The 16,850-nt window shown below is 49.6% G+C and overlaps 1 long non-coding RNA gene across 5 annotated transcripts in view; it reads right to left on the bottom strand.

Moving 5' to 3' along the window:
* Window positions 1–16,850, bottom strand: part of LOC144616380 (uncharacterized) — a 121,749-nt gene that overhangs the window by 60,873 nt on the left and 44,026 nt on the right. For 2 of the 5 annotated variants that reach the window (XR_013555633.2, XR_014138058.1), the window contains 3 exons: window positions 15,817–15,926; window positions 14,623–15,223; window positions 8,327–13,869 (listed from right to left, as the gene is read on the bottom strand). This is a non-coding gene — a long non-coding RNA (uncharacterized LOC144616380). Of the gene's footprint in view, window positions 1–8,326; window positions 13,870–14,622; window positions 15,224–15,816; window positions 15,927–16,850 lie in introns of those variants that run through there. The other 3 variants (XR_014138060.1, XR_014138061.1, XR_014138062.1) reach the window with 2 other exon arrangements.

Here is a 16,850-nt window from a genome sequence, read left to right as displayed (position 1 = left end):
CTTCCCATGGCCCCACCTTAGCGACACCTGTTTCCGTGGCTTCCTTCGGCCCACCAGCCCAGCCTCACCCCTACTTCCAACTCCAGTCCAGTGACTTCACCCCTAACCCTCAGAACAGAGGCAAAGCCCCCAGCAGGCCAATGCGACCCCTGATCTACCCATGCTGCCGCCCTGGGCCGCCTCTCTACTGACTCCCCAGCCAGCTCCCTTTCTCAGAAGACCTGGCTTCAAATTCTAGCTCTGCCACTTACGTGCCAGAGTCCCAGACAGCTAGCGTCCTCTCTCTCAACCTCAGTTTCCTCCTCTGTAGTAAGGGTCATAAGATCACTGCCCTCCCAAGGCTGTTTTGAGAATCAAAGGAAATAATATCGGCAAGGGAATTTGCAAAGGCAGCGAAATGCTGCTCATGCAAGTGAACAAATGAACGAGGGAATCGCCGAAGGGAAGAATGAATGAACGAATGAACCTAGTAGACCTGTAGGGGATGGACAGAGAGCCACATGTAAACTCGAGGGACCGGGGTTCTAGTCCCGGCCTAGAGCTGCCTGACAGGTCACCGTGGGCAAGGCACTTTGCCTCACAGGCCTCAGTTGCCCCGTCCAGCGAGCAAGTTATCTCCGGATTCCTGCAGAGGTTGTTTCCAGCTTTGCAAGGTAAGCAGCGGTTCAGGGTGTGAGCCCAGCAAGCGTGCCTCTGCAGGTGCATGGTCCACCTGAAGCACAGTCTACATCCGCTATCATCCAGGCCTGGGCAGCGTACCCAGGAGGATGGGCAGGAAACAGCAATCTCTCTTATGCAGCAGGGTGGGCATGGCATTGAACCGCGCAGGTAAAAATACCGACCGGGCCATTTCCCAGATGGCTGACGATCTTAAGCAAGTGATGTGAGTGATGAACCTTTGCTTTCCTCATCGGTAAAATGGGGTGAACTTTACCATTCTCCCTGGTATGCTGGCAGAACTGAAGGAGAGGGCTGATTGTTACCACTCGCTGGTTCTTGCTGCATACACGTGTCAAACTCTCAACAAAGGTAGTATTCTCATTTTTTGCCTTTTTTAAATGTTTATTTATTCTGAGAGAGAGAGAATATCCCAAGCATGCTCTGTGCTGTCAGTGCAGAGCCCAATGCGGGGCTTGAACTCACGAACCACGAGATCATTGACCTGAGCTGAAATCAAGAGTCAGATGCTTAACCGACTGAGCCACCCAGGCGCCCCTCTTTTTCGCATTTTTAATTATTGCTGACCTGTTACAAATAGCCTTCACATTGAACGAAAGGGTCTGCAGACAGAAAGAACATCAAGCGAAGCCACAGGATTTGGGGGTGCTCTGTTCTTCAGGCCCTTCTCGACCACATCTGGGGCGGCCAAACCTGAAGGGCCCAGAGGGAGAGCAGAGGTGAGACAGGCCAGGCCTCAGGGTGGTGGTGGCCCTGGTCACCTCCTGCTCCTTCTCAGCCCTGCCCTGGAGGCCAGGAGGGAGACCCCCAACCCCCTCCCCACCACATCCCTAACCCCTTCACGATCTTAATGAACCCACTCACGATCTTAATGAACAGACACAGAGACTGTGCAGGCAGAGGTGTGTGTGAGTGCACAGCACAGCAGATGACAGTGCTGACCAGGAAATGGGAACCTGAGTCTGATCCCTGGTGCCGTTCCCCTCAACTCCGCAACCTGCGCCAATGACCCACCCCTCTGTGCTTCAGTTTCCTTCTCTGTAAAAGGAGGACGGTGTCGAGAAGACGACGTTACATCACGCAGGGATCCTGATTAGCAATGCCTGCTTCTGGTTCACAGTCCACGCTCCACGGATCCCAACAGCTGTGTTGTGTAGACGGCAGTGTATTTCCCTTTAGGCTCCCGTGCTGGGGGGACAACGTGGCACGATCAGGAAGGGAATGTTGGCCCTTGAAGTAGGGCTCCTTGGCCTTCCGAAGCAGGAGGCAGTACAACAACGTCTGAAAGGGGTTCCGGCCAGGGTTCTCCCCACTGGCTGCACATTCGGATGTCCTGAGGAGGTCTGAAAAATCCAGTGCAGGGCCATTTCCCAGACCAACTGCTTCAGACTCACTGGGGCATGGCAACCTGGCGGGAGGCTTATTTAAAGCTCTCCAGGTGCTTCTAGTGTGGAGCCAGGGTTGAGAACCAGGGGCTTCCATCAAAAGCACAATCTCCCGGGTCAGTCCAGCCTGGGCTGAAGTCCCGGCTCTGTTACTTGTAAGTGCAGCCCTGCGTGAGGTACACAACTCACTCGGTCTTGGTGTTTTCATTTGCAAAAAGCAAGCAGTAATACTATATCCTCATGAGGATGATAAGGATACAGAGACTCTCTGAGAAGGCAGGTAAAAGCACAGAGGCCCAGCACTTATTAAGGCCTCCATAAATGACCGCTGTTATCATAGATGTCCTTCCTTCCGATAAATTTACAGTCACAGTATAACATTAGGTAAAGGCAAATTCAACTACAGACATTCAGGACCAGAACATTTACTTATGTACTGCTTTCTTTTTATTTGCTTGTTGGTGTTTGTTAAACCCCACCTTGTTTTAGGAAAAACGAAGACTTCCAGGTGTATCTGCATTACAAATATTGTTAAGTTATTCAAAGGAGCACCTCTCACCAGACATGAATGCTTTACATGGCTTGGTTCTTCAGTGCTGTGTTTCTAGGAGGGTACCTCTGTGAGCCCCTCCGTGGGGCTCCGTGCAAATGAAATCACGCACGACAGACACCTTTGGCGGCTAGCTGTTGCTTTCCACATTCTCAGAAGGGCCCTTGACCCCACTGGCTGTTTGCCCGGTCGTGGAAGCAGCTGATTTTGGACTCTGCCAATCTGCCCTGGTTACAGAGGGTATAGCTCAAAATCCACAGAGGAAGGAAGGAAGGAAGGAGGGAAGGAAGGAGGGAAGGGAGGGAGGAAGGAAGGAAAGAAGGAAGGAAGGAAGATGGGAGAATGTTCCAGAAAGGCCAGCGGGTGGAGGAGAACTCAGGAGAACTGGATTCGAGGCTCACCACTCATGGAGCTTACTGGCTGTGAGCCTTGGTCCTCCACTTTATAAGATGGGGGTGGCCAGTGCTGTCTGCCAATGCACCTATTTCTCACGTGGTTTCAGAGGCTGTGCGAGGGTACTGTGTGCATTTCCTGTGGCTACTGTAACGAATAACCACAAACCTGGGGCAGGCGTGGTAGTGCCGAAAACAACAACTATCATTCTCTTCATTTTGAAATCAAGGTGTTAGCAGGGCCACGCTCTCTCAGAAGGTTCTAGAAGAGAACACTTCAAGCCTCTGGTGGTTGTGGCATCCCTTGGCTTATGTCGGCACCACTGCAATCTCTACCTATAGTTACTGTCTCCTCTCCTGTCTTCTCTGTGGGTCTCTTGTAGGGACACCTGTCATTGAATTGAGGGCCCACAAAAATAACCCAGGATGATCCCCTCATCTCAAAATCCTTTACTTCATTACATCTGCAAAGACCCTTTTTCCAAATGAGGTCATATTCACAGGTTCCAGGGATTAGGACGTGGGCATATCATTTGGGATGGCTGCCATTTAGCCCCTTGTCAACCATCTGAGAGTGTTTTGAACTACAACTTATTGCTGGAGGGATAACAGATTTCACAGTGCCCGCCAACCTGATGGGCTGGTGACGGCAGCCTAGAGAATGAGAGAAAGCCATCCCTGATCACCTACTGTGTGTCAGGCAATGCACTGACTGCTTTCCACGATCTCTCTCCTTTCATCCCCACGGCAATGAAGCCAAGTACTCTGGTCCCCCTTCCTCAGATGGGGAACCTGAGGTTCAGAGGGCTGAAGTACTTGGCCCAGGTCACTCACAGCATAAGGGGTAGAACTGAACTGGGATTTCAGCCGAGGCGGATTCTGAGTCACCCAACAATGACAATCTGCATCCAGCAAGCATGCAGGCCGGAAACACTGGCTCCTTCTTCCCATGCTCCTCATCAAGTTGGCATCGCCCTACTGATATCAACTGCAGGGTCCTCAAGTCTACACACCCCCCCCCCCATCCCTGCGCGATGCCCCAGTTCAGGCCTTTAGCACCTTGTTCCTGGACCACAGCCCAAGTACCCATGACTGCTCTTCTGGAGTTCTGGCATTTCCCCCAGCTTCCTGCTCATTAAACCCACCCACCTCTCAGCAGCTAACGTGAATTTAGGAAAACTGAATTCCAGCCACATCATTTCCCTACTTGTGATCCTTCAGGACTCACGGGTCCAAGTTCACGCTCCTTAATTGTATGTTCAGCACAGGCCTCTGTCATCTGGCCGCTTCTTTTTTGGCCTCACCTCATTCCCCTTCCTCAGTCATATACCAAGTTGCCCTAGCACTGATCTGGCTGTAGCTCCCCACCTACAACGTGCTGTTTGCACCTCAGGGCCACTGCATAAGTAGCGCTCCCTGCCTGGAACACCATCCCCCTCTTCCAGCCCCTCTGTTCTGCTTTCCAGCCTGCATACTCTTTGAGGGCAAGGGACTGCGTCTGTCTTGTTCGCTGTTCTATCCCTAGTCTCAGCATAAAGCCTGGCTCATAGCAGCGGATCAACGAACACTTCTGAATAATAAATGGACAATTTGAAGAAGGCCTAGGGTTGACCTGAGTATCCTTTTCTGGGCTCCAGTAACAGTATTATACTGCAATTTTCCATCTCCCCCACCAGCTTGTGAGCTCATCCAGGATGGAGGGGCCCAATTAAGGTTACAGACCCAGGACCCCAAGATGCTCCATGACATGCCTGGTTAGGTTTACCCCATGTTTCCTGTCTTTAAGAAAATGTTTTAATTAATTGCTAATGTTTCAGTATCGGGTGGTCTCAAAAAAAAAAAAATTCAAATTCAGGTTTCTCTGAACAAATATGATCTGGCCACACTGGACTGGGTCCCCGCATGACAAAGATGGGCCGGGGTTGGGTAGCAGGTGCCCCTTCAGGCAGGACCCGGGCTGTCCAGTCCCCACAGGCCCACCCAGCCCACTAGATGCATCTTTGTCACCTGCCTGGCCCCTCTGGCATTTGAATTTTCTGGTCTCAGGACGTGTCATATTCATCTGAGAAACTCTCCTTTCACCTGTGTGCTTATTGGGTCTCTGATGCATGGCATGCCTTACCCGCAAGGCCAAATAAGCCGAACACTTCAGTTGAATGAAACCTGCTTTTCCTTTCTTTCATTACTTTTTTTTTGTTTAATGTTTATTTATTTTTGAGAGAGAGAAAGAGAGAGCACAAGCGGGGGAGGAGCAGAGAGAGAGGGAGACGCAGAATCCGAAACAGGCTCCAGGCTCTGAGCTGTCAGCACAGAGCCCGATGCGGGGCTCGAACTCACGAACCGCGAGATCATGACCTGAGCCGAAGCCGGATGCTCAACCGACTAAGCCACCCAGGCGCCCCTGAAACCTGCTTTTCTTAGCCAAGAGAGAAACCAGATCAGTTCCAAGAGTCCAAGTGCCCATGAGATTTTTAAAAGCATGGCTTGTCCACAGTCCGTGCACGCTTCCTCATAACCGGGCCGCAGGGCTGGATCCCCTCGGGCAGTGCTTCTCCAGTTTGAACGTGTGCAGGAATCCCCTGGGATGGTGAGGGGAAGGGGTGGGTTAACATGCAGATTCAGATGACAGGGTCCAGGCGGTGCCTGAACTCTGCATTCTAACAGGCTCCCAGGGGAAGACGATGCTGCCAGTCCCTGCACTCTTTCCACAGCAGCCTCAGCAGCACCCCCACAATAGGCAAGCGAGGCCCTGATGCCCGGCTACCTGGAAATACATCTCCCAGGTCATTCAGGTGCTCTTGGGAGCACCACTTGCCGAGTCACCACCTCCCAGAATGTCTATTTCATTTCGGTCCAGGAAAGGAAAATATGGCAGGCAAGGGATACACAGGAGGTAAGGTGGGGAGTGGCAGGGCTTAGACATCTATGCCTGTCTTGCAGCTGTCTTCCCCACTCCCCAAGGCTGACCCCCTTAAGTCCCAGAGTGGGTTAGCTCATGGGGTCTCAGGCTGGGAGCCCATGTGGGCTGAGGGATGCTCCCAGGGGGACCAAAAGATTGAGGCCAAGTCAACCTCATAGGCCCAGACCCCAACTTGCAAGTTTTTGTTTTGTTTTGTTTTTTGAACAGCCTTCACATTCAAGCTCCCGTTCCCAGCGTATTATTTTTCCTGTCGGCAGAAGGGAAGGCCTTTGCCCTAGCACGTCAGGGATCTCAGAGGAAGCAGAAAGAAAACTGACACACGCAGAACTGGTCCCAGGGGCTTCTCGCACTGAGCTTGTAAACAGGAAGTTGCAGGTACACTCTATGGGACACCCTGGAGTTTTCTGGTTTGTTTTGCTGCAGCCATTCAGACGTTGGACTCATTCAGATAAACTGGGGAGAGGATTATCAGAAAGTCACTGAGCCCACCCCCTACGCCGGCAATGCTTGCTGATAGCAAAGCTGCTGGGCAAAGATCTGCACCCAGGGAGGGGGCAGGCAGCTGGGTGGTGCCACAGGCTGCAGGGATGTGCCCTCTGATTACTCTACCCCCCTTTCTCAAAAATCTCCTGGTACCAACATCCCCCTCCCCCTGCCAAAAGGCAGAATTTCTAGGAGCCAACCCCTGGACGGTGGCTGCAGCTGGCATAGTTTTTCAGCAGCAGGCAAGAGAAGGAAGGGGAGATTCTGGGATGCCTGCTCTTGGCTTTCATTATTGTCCCATGTTTTCAAAGTGCCAGCTCCGGAGGGGGCTGGGGAGAGAAGGGTTTGGGGATTTGTTCGGCCTAGGTATACATAAATAGCAGCAGACAAACTGTCCTTTATCAGCTATTTCCCAGGAAACAGGGAGAAAATTCTTCTCATAAAAGAAGAGCCTCACCGTTCTGGGAGACAGCCCCCTCTTCTTCTCTCTCCCCTGTGCGGAACACTAAGTCACTGTTCCTGACACCCACCAGGAGGGACCCTGTCAGAGAGAAGGCAGGGCGGGCTGGGTGAGCTGGGCAGCTGCTAAGAAGCCAGGGTCGCTGCCAGCCAGAGCACAGAAATTCTTTCCCAGGAAAGGGGAGGTTACGTACCCTGCTGGGTAAACTGGAAATTCTTAACCACACAGGGTAAGTAGAATCAAAAAGAGCAGACAACCAGTTGTGGGCTTTACCAGGAGTTGTAAGTATGCTTAGGGGGGAAAAAATGACAAATATATTTGAAATATTTTTTCCCTGAACCAGGAAGAGGCATTTCCAATAAGTCCATCAAGTAAAGCACTCCAGTGTTCTCTCCTGTTGGTGTTTCAAGGCTGGTTTTGTTATTTCTTCACACAGATGGCCTAGAAAACACTCAATATATTTTTCTTTTCTTTCATCCCCCCCCTTTTTTTTTTTGCTTCAAAGAATTTAAGTCTCTCTCATTTGCTCATTTCTTGTTTGCTTTCTATTTTCGATTTAGATAAGACAGTGACTTTAAAAGGCCTTAAGACTATTTACAACACAGGAGAATTTGAGATTCTTTCTTCATAAAAATAATAGGTTCAAACCCCTGCAATCATTAACTAACATTTCACTGAGCACTTGCAGAGTGCCTGGATCTGTGCCAGTGACTTACAGCAGGGGCTTCTAGAAGACTCATGTGCATAGTTCTGTTTGTAATCCTGTTTTTCATCAACGTTTTTTGTTATAGAACTGTGAGTTCTTTACGTATTTTGGATATTAACCCCTTATCCGATAGATGGTTTGCAGATATTTTCTCCCATTCTGCCTTTTCATTTTGTTGCTCGCTTCTTTCGCTGTGCAGAAGTTTTCAGTTTCATGCAGTCCCGCTTGTTGATTTTTGGCAATCTGATTTCTGGGTATTTATCCAAAGGAAGTAGAAACAGGATCTTGAAAAGATAATCTGCACTCCCAGGGTCTTTGCAGCATTTTACATAATGGCCAAGATAGGGAAGCAGCCTGAATGTCCGTTAACAGATGGATGGATAAAGATGTGACATGTCTCTCACGCGCACACACACACAGACACACACACACACACACACTGGAATACTACTCAGCCGTGAGAAAGAAGGAAATCCTGCCATTTGCAACCTGGATAGACCTTGAGGGTATTACTAATGCTAAGTGAGATAAGTTAGAGGGAGAAAGACAAATACTTATATGTGGAATCTAGAAAAACTGAACTCATAGAAACAGAGTAGAACGGTGGCTCTCAGGGGCTGGGAAAGGGTAGACTGGAGAGAAGCTGGTCAAAGCATACAAACTTGCAGTTAGAAGATGAGTAAGTTTGTTGTATGGAAACCAATTTGACAATAAATTTGATATTAAAAAAAGAAGATGAGTAAGTTCTGGAGATCCAATGTACAATATTGGGATTAGAGGCAATAATACTGTATTATATAAAGTCACTAAGAAACCAGAACTTAAGTATTCTCTCTTCAAGAAAAAAATGATAATTATACAACCCGATGAAGGTGGTTAGCTAACTACTACGGTGGTAATCACACGGTAATAAATACAATAAATGTATCAAATCAACATGTGATACCCTTTAAACTTACACAACGTTATATGTCAATTACATCTCAATTAAAAAAAAAAAAAAAAAGAAAAGACTGATGTGTGAACAAACCACCTGGAGAGCTGGTCAAAACAGAGCCCGATTCAGTAGCTCTGGGGCCCTGGGAGCCTGCATTCCTAACAGAAAAGTAGTAGCAAGCTTTTGAGTAGCAAAAGCTTTTACTCCCACACATTGAGTAGCAAAGCTTTTACTCCCAACCCAATCCCATCTAGTCCTCGCATAAGGTTGGCAGAATTGATTGTGGTAAAAGCAGCTAGGGGTTTTTCCCTACAAAAGGGAGGAAGATGGGCTTTAAGCAATCTTTAGTTTTAGATCAAAAAGTGCTGCTATGGAAAGGTAAGCAGATGGAGGTAAGACACCCCGGGGGCAGGGACACGGCCAGGTCTGAGACATCTTCCCTGGGCTGTGAAACATGGGGCTAAATGCTTCGGGCTTTTGAAACAGAAAATGCTTTGAAAACCACTGATATACTGTGGTTTTAAATACAGTTTTATCTTGTCATAAAGTGGACTGGAGGGATGTCTGGTGTCCTCAAGCTTAGACTTGGGTCAGGTTGGACACGGTATGGCCCCATTAAAGGTAGACTGAGTCTTGCTTGACTCGAACCTCTGCTAGCATTTTGAGGATTGACTTAGTGATAATAATACTGCAACTTTTGGATTACTATTTTTTTTTTTTTTTTTTTTTTACCAAATGTGGCATTACTGAATCCACCCTGGTTGGTGTTGAGAAGCGGTGCCCTGGCTTGCTGGGCCCAGTCAGCTGGAGACGGGATGCTCTCTGATTAATGTTGCCAACTCCATGGTGAAATCTAACTCTTCATGAGAATTTAGATCTACTCTGTCACTAAGTGCTTTTCACGGTGCATCTACTTAGCAAGTATCTAGCTATCAGCCATTCATCTCTTGCTAGAAGGATATCAGATGCCATTCAATATAAAAACCCATGACCACCCACCCCCCCGGCCAAAAAAAAAAAGACGCATGTCCATGGCTGGAACAAAATGATGAAATCCACCGGAATCGCATTCAGGGAAAGCTGTAAGAACAAATAGTTGAGGAACAGCAGGTGAGAAGTGTAGATACCCAGGGCTGCTGTTACAGAATTCCAGAGCCTACTTCCCAGGGCACAACTCCAGAATACACCATGAGGACTGCCTCCTAGAGTTGTGCTCTCCAGAGGTACTGAGGAGACTACCACCTCCCCCGCCCAGAGAATGGGGAATATTCTGGTAACAGGTGTGTTCCCTAAATTACCACCTAGCAAAAGCGGGTTTCCTGGAGGCACTGTGTTTACGGAGCCCCAAGAATTTACTGATTCTGACAGTGAGGGGAGCAATATTCCTTTGCATGACAGAAGGGATGGACAGGGCAGACGGGGGAAAACTACCCAGTGGTCAAAATCTGCAAGGTTTTGCTGCGAACTATTATGGGATGGGACCGTGCCCCCAACACACAAATCGTCAGTAAAATCGATGCAGGTGAATTTTGTGAGCGAGGGCTGGATTCCGAGTCCAGGCTGAGCCTGAGTCAGCACATATGAAGAATGAATCGTCAGACATGCAGTTCATCAGTGACTCATTTATTCATTAACTACCTACTGCATGCACACAGTGAGGCGGGAGCAGGGAATAGACATGCTTGAATTTTTTGCATGTAGTGAAATACACCTAACAATACTTAGCATCTTCACCATTCTTCGGTGTACAATTTGGTGCATTACGCCCATTTATACTGTTGTGTGGCCGTCACCACCATCCGTCTCTAGAACTCTTTTTATCTTGTAAAACTGAAACTCTGTAGCCATTAAACAATACCTCCCTGTTCCCCCTTCTCCCAACCCCGGGAAACCACATTCTACTTTCTGTCTCTATGAATTTGCCTACTCTACATACCTCAGTGTACTGAATGGCTGAGTGACTGAATTGCTATGCATTAGGCATGCTTTCTACACATAGGAGGATGTGAATGTGCATATGCTAAATGTCGACGTAGTCACACACACGCGCGCGTGCATGCACACACTATCCATACCTCTGTATCTGTATCCATACCTGTATTTATATTTATCTGTAAAACACAAAGCAGGACATATTCACTTGTAAAGGGATACAGACCAAGATTTTCTTTCTGGTTCTGTATCCATGGAAGAATCCTAGTGGCAATACTGTGTTCGAAAAAACACAGGCCTGAGCTCACATAGCTACCAGGTCCATCAGAGGCCAATTTTCTAACTGCAATAGATCACCTCTTAAAAATCTCAGTGTAAGGGCACCTACGTGGTTCAGTTGGTTAAGAGTCTCACTCTTGATTTTGGCTCAGGCCATGATCTCATGGCTCACGAGATAAAGCTCTGTGGTCGGCCTCTGCTCCGCAGTGTGGAGCCTGCTTAGGATTTTCTCTCTCTCCCTCTCCCTGCCCCTCCCCTGCTCGTGTGCACGCAGGTGCATGCTCTCTCTCTTCCTCTGTCAAAAATAAATAAATATTTTTTTTTTAATTTTTTTTTTAACATTTATTTATTTTTGAGACAGAGAGAGACAGAGCATGAACGGGGGAGGGGCAGAGAGAGAGGGAGACACAGAATCGGAAGCAGGCTCCAGGCTTCGAGCCGTCAGCCCAGAGCCTGACGCGGGGCTCGAACTCACGGACCGCGAGATCGTGACCTGAGCCGAAGTCGGATGCTCAACCGACTGAGCCACCCAGGCGCCCCAATATTTTTAATTAAAAAAAAATCTCAGCATAAACTATGAGGAAGGAGAAAATAAGAGCCAGAGAATATAGAGCTAGAAGGATCAAGATCTTCTAGCCCAGAGTCAACAAAAAGTATCCTACCACTCTCTTTTCTTTTACCCTGGCAGACATCAGTAAATCCCAGTTGTCCAAGCCAAACATGCAGTCCCACTCCCTCTGACAATGATGAATACAAAATTGCATGTAACACAGTTCTGACCACAGACAGTCCTGCTACAGGACTCTGGGGAAAGTTTGCTCACTCTTAAAATGAGACACATAGAAAAACCCAGTCTCTTTTTGTCTCTGACAAAAAGTTGTTGCATCTAGTGTGATGACTGGGCTGTGGCAGCCACCTTGGCACCATGAGGGAAGAGGCCTGGGGCAAAACTGATAGGCTAGGATACCGGAGTGGTGGAACAGAAGGAAACCAGGTGCATGATAACACAGAGAACCATGTAGTTAACCAGCCCTGGAGATACCCTACCTGGATCATAGATCTTCCTTCATGTTTAAGCCATTTTGAGTTGGGGTTTCTGTTACCTGCTACCCAAAGCATCCTAACTGGTATATGAGATCATTCCCATTTCCTCCTCGGGATTAAAATGGGTGTAGTCAAAGCTGTAGGCCTTTCCCAACTCCTAGGCATCGTACTCTCACTCGCCCAGCTGTATAAAGACAGAGCAGACCCTTATGTACAGGGGCAGCCAGAAGGGCTCTACCAATACTAAAATGTATTCCTGGTGTCTGAAATACCACTCTTAGTGAGGCATTGTTCTCTTTAGATATGCAAATGGCCCCGGGATGGACTAAATCCCCTAAGTGTGGAAGAACTAATCATATCTCTTTCTTCTTCCAAGAAACTTAGTGTGTTGCTACCAGAGAAGCAGATGTCAAGACTGGAACGGATGTACAGGGGTTTTATTAAGGGAAACGCCATGGCTCAGAGAGCAGTCAGACCATAATGCAATTGAACTCCGCGTGAAAATGAGCGGGAGGGAAGGTTGGGCGGAAATGTCCTGGGCTGCTGTAATGGTCCCCGAGGTTTGGGACTTCTGTGTCCGCAGGGCTGCCCTCGTATCCCTGCCTCTCTCAGTCATGGGGTTGGCGGGGGGGGGGGGGGGGGGGGGTGGCCAGGCCTCCGTGCAGATGCAGCCAGGGCCATTCGTCCCTTAGGCACCCTGAAAGCAGAGGACGGTAGGGGCACTGAGCGGCCTTCACAGGCAACTGGAAAAACCGGGCTCCTAAGGTGGGGGAGAGGGAGATATGGGGTCTGGCAGGGGGCTCAGAGTTTGCATGATGGTCACATACCTGCTCTACCCAGGCACTCAGCCACCTTTTTCAGTGAAGCCCACTCAGCCTCCTCAAACTTCCTGTGGGTACCTGCTTGTTGTCTCTGATGTGGGAACTCGAGGGCATGATGGGGTGTGGGACAGGGTGGCATAAGAGAAACCTGGGCTCACAACTTCCAGGAGCCACAAGCGACCGGGTATCAGCGTCCCTCCGGATTTTGCCAGGCTATGCAGTGAGGGGCAATTGGAGGCAATTTCTTCACAGGCCGGAAGAGCCCCAGCCGATCTCTGAATTACTCATTGTACTTGAAGGTTAGCGGGGCTCCTGCGTCAGAGGTGCAGAACGCAGTGGCATAAGTGAGAGAGCAGTCGACTTGTCTGTGCGAATCAGTGCAGGTGCAAGGCCGGAGCTGGGGCCTGGGCTCCCAACTCTCTTCTTGCTCTGCCCCCCCCTAGAACATACTGTCAGCAGAACCGTATTGATGGAATAACGCCCCGGTGGCAAATGTACATGTCAGGCACTGTTCTAAATACTTTGTAGACAGTAATCCTTCAACCTATCTCCCTATGGGGTAGATAATATTATCTCAGTTTTACAGAAACCAAAGCCAAAGAGGTTTAATCAGCAGCTCCACAATCTGTGTTCTTGATGGCCAGGTCAGTCAGCAATATGGAAGCAGGGAGGGTGAGGGGAGGGCAGATTACCACCCAACCCCCCACGCTTTAAGGTCATGAGACAGACACCGTTTGTCAGATGGCCACCCTTGGTTGCATCAAAGGCTGAGAACCAGTCTTTAGCTGGCAGATGCAATGTATCCAGCAAAATTCCTACTCCTCTGCCTGGAATGGTTCCCCCAAACTTTTTGCCATGATTTATTCCATCATTATCATTGTTCAGACAGTTCTCCTTCACTACGAAGGCCTATCCACCCCTGACCCTGGATGGGTTAAATGCCCACCTCTAGGCTCTCATCAGCTTCTGGGATTCCTTCTATACCAACTTTTATCATATGTTATTATAAGATCTTGCCTGGGCCCAACAGGCCTGCAGATGTGGTTTGTTTGGCCCACACGATATTTTTTAAAACCAGGAAAAAAAAACCTCACACGAAATTCCAAATGTATGTCTTTCCTTTAAAAATCATAAGGTATTGGGCACCTAGGTGGCTCAAACAGTTGAGCGTCCAACTTCAGCTCAGGTCATGATCTCCTGGTTCGTGAGTTCAAGCCCCACATCGGGCTCACTGCCAGAAGCAAAGAGCCCAAGGGCCCGCTTTGGATCCTCCGCCCCTCCTCTGCTTGCGACTCCCCAAAATAAATAAACATGTAAAATAAATAAAAATCATAAGGCATAGCAAAACTGGGCTGTTATGCCTGCACGGTAATAATTATTGGGGCTGAGCAGCCCCCAATGCCTGTACAGAGGACACAGCTATGCTTTATACGCAGACCCCACCGTTCCCTATTGTTTCACACTGTCTGCATCATTTATGTATGTTGTTTGCCTGGCCCCTGCAGGAAGTAGTGAATGTAACCCCCTGGGCCACGGGTTTCCTGGGGGCAAGGTGGGGGGGCTTCATCTGGTTGTACCCTGCACTTGTCACACCTCACGTGCTCAAGTAGGTCTGTCGAGCATGTGAGTAGACCCACTGAAATACTCAGGATTAAATAGCATTGCGACACAGGCTTACATTCCACCCACACCCTTCCCAACCCTCACCCCAAAGAATCTATATTTAATTGTCTTTGCAAAATCGGAGCCTGCAAGCCACTTCACACTGGAGATTTAAACATCAGAAATGCAGCAGCTTGGCCGCCCGCGTGCTCCAGCCTATTAATAGCCGGGCTGCCTCTGGTAGTGTTTCCTGGGCAGCTGCATTGTTCTTAGTGGCAGAGAAGCAAAGGCGACCTTCTAAGTCACACCTCCCCCTCTGCCTCGCCCAGCCCTCCCTGCTGCCCTTCCTCACCTCTCTTTCTCTGCCCAGCACACCCTCGGTCTGTTCTGCAGGATGGTTATTTATTTATTTATTTATTTCGTCAGCACTAACCGGAGTGGTGGCGGGGTGGGAAATAAGAGCCCTGGCCCATGCGAAAGTGCTCTACCAGGGCCTCCGGGGAGAATCCCGTGCTGCTTGCAGCGCCAGAGGTCACTGTCACCTTGGCCTTGAGGTGGCCTGTTTACCGAAGTGAAATGAAGATATCAGTCAGATGTCAGGGAAATGCTAATGGCAGGCGCCTGGGCAGAGGGCCGGACACGGGATTGGCTGGGCCGGGCCATTCCTTCCTTCCCAATTCCGCGGCACAAAGGCCCCAGTGACTTAGCGAGTCTGATAAGAGGGCAATAGGCAAATGTCAGGTCTCTGATTGAATGCTCCTCTTGGCCTGGTTGCCGGGCCTTCGAGGCTGCCCCTCTCCCTCTTCCACAGCCTTCCCCGCGTCTATTCAACTGGAAGAAGGGTAAGTGTTTGTTCGAAACACTGGCCCGTCCTTTCCCTATCTCTGGCAGGAAAAAAAAAAAAAAGGCTGGTCCCTCGGGTCCCAAGGTCTAGAAGCACAATGAGAACTGGCATCATTATCCTCCAGCCGTAGATGGGAAAAACGGGGTGTTGACCATGGCTCGTCACTTAGGAGGATGGATGGGACTGGATTCTGTAGCAGAAAAAGACAGGAAACAAGAGGAGCCCTGTTTATCGCTGTGTGATAGATAGCTCAGCTGTACAGCCTCTCCACGCTGGGCCTCATTAAGGAGTCGCTACCTGAAACAGGACCCCAGCCTCATAAGGCCCAAGATGAAATGGGCCCATTAGGTCTGTCTCCCAGGAGAGTAGCTACTTTGCCAATTCCTTCTACTGCTTTTCCGACGTTGGCGGCGAACACTGGAGAGGAGGCTCCCGCCCCTCCCGGAGTCAGGCTCTACCTCTAATAGATAATAGCTGGCTGTGTCTCTGCCCCGTTGTCTTCCTGCAGCCTCCCCTCTGCCCTCCCTTCAGCCGGTCCTGTTTGGGGCTGGTCCTCTTTGGGGGTCTTCTGCGAGAAGCTAGAGTTACTTTGGCTTTGTCTGTCTTTCAGAATTTTCTGAAAACTCTCCTGCTCCTCAATCACTCAACCTGCCCAGACCCTTCAGGCTTCTCCCTCCAGCCCTGCCTTGCCAGGAGCCTTGCCCAGCCACTCTCAAAAGCGAGGCAACTCTCCAATCTGATGTCATTTCAGGATAAAATGGCAAGAAAATGGCAATCTCTTACACATTTCCAGAATGAAGTTGAAATTATCACCAGCTCGCGAAGGCTCTCCTTGGCGACTATGAAAGGGCAGTGTTGAAAAGGGGGTTTCATTTTTCCTGCCACAGCAGTGCCTATTGAAAGAAAAAGTACCCCTGGTTCCTTCCAAGCCCCAGAGCAGATCTTTGGTGTCCACCGGCCACGCCAAGATCCTTTTGTTCCTGCAGGTCACTGACTTTGTGATCACGTGGCGACCTGCCGGTGGGATTCTGCACGGCAGGAATGTATAGAGTCCCAGAGACGGGGTGGCACCGGGAGAGTGGTGCTCACTGGCAACAGGGACCTGGGAGTTCTTTTTTACTTTTTAATGTTTATTTATTTCTGAGAGAGAGAGCGTGTGCAAGCAGGAGAGGGGAAGAGAGAGAAAGAGGGGGAGAATCGCAAGCAGGCTCCACACTGTCAGCACAGAGCCAGACGTGGGACTGGAACTCATGAACCGTGAGATCATGACCTGAGCTGAAATCAAGAGTTGAACGCTCAACCGACTGAGCCACCCAGGCGCCCCCCGGGGAGTTCTTTAAAGTCTGAAGGATGACTGAAAAGCTCTCCCGTGGTCTGGGAGGCAAGGGTGACAGATGATGTCCCTGGTCCAGTTGGAGAGCACTGCATTCTTACTTCTATTTCATGCGGAGTATAGGGCAGCCAGCTGTGGTCAGCACAACACGGACTGTGGAGAAAATCACCCACTTAAAGCTCAGGAAAAACAGCAACAGAGTGGTCTCAGATTGTTTTCCCTTCTTCAGGAAATCAAGTGACGTCTGGAAAAACTGGCCCCGTGTGTTTGGGTTTTCTAAGGATGGAGGGCTCCGCAGGACCACGGGGGCCGGGCACCGATTGGGAGTGTGAGAACTCAACACTCATCCTCAGATGCTGGCTAATTTCCATGTGTGCCTTCCGCCCACCTCCAGATCAATCTCCAGCCCTGGAAGGTTGACCTCTCCGGATTGCATCAGCCAGTCTCTCTCAACCTCTGGTTTCTGGTTGGGTTCGCTCAGTGG

The sequence above is a fragment of the Panthera onca genome, chromosome A1 (genome assembly GCF_046562875.1).
Source record: "Panthera onca isolate mPanOnc1 chromosome A1, mPanOnc1 haplotype 2, whole genome shotgun sequence".
In the NCBI taxonomy this organism is placed as follows: domain Eukaryota; kingdom Metazoa; phylum Chordata; class Mammalia; order Carnivora; family Felidae; genus Panthera; species Panthera onca.
Note: the sequence above shows the minus strand (reverse complement) of the source record. Positions and strands in the feature narration are given on the sequence as shown.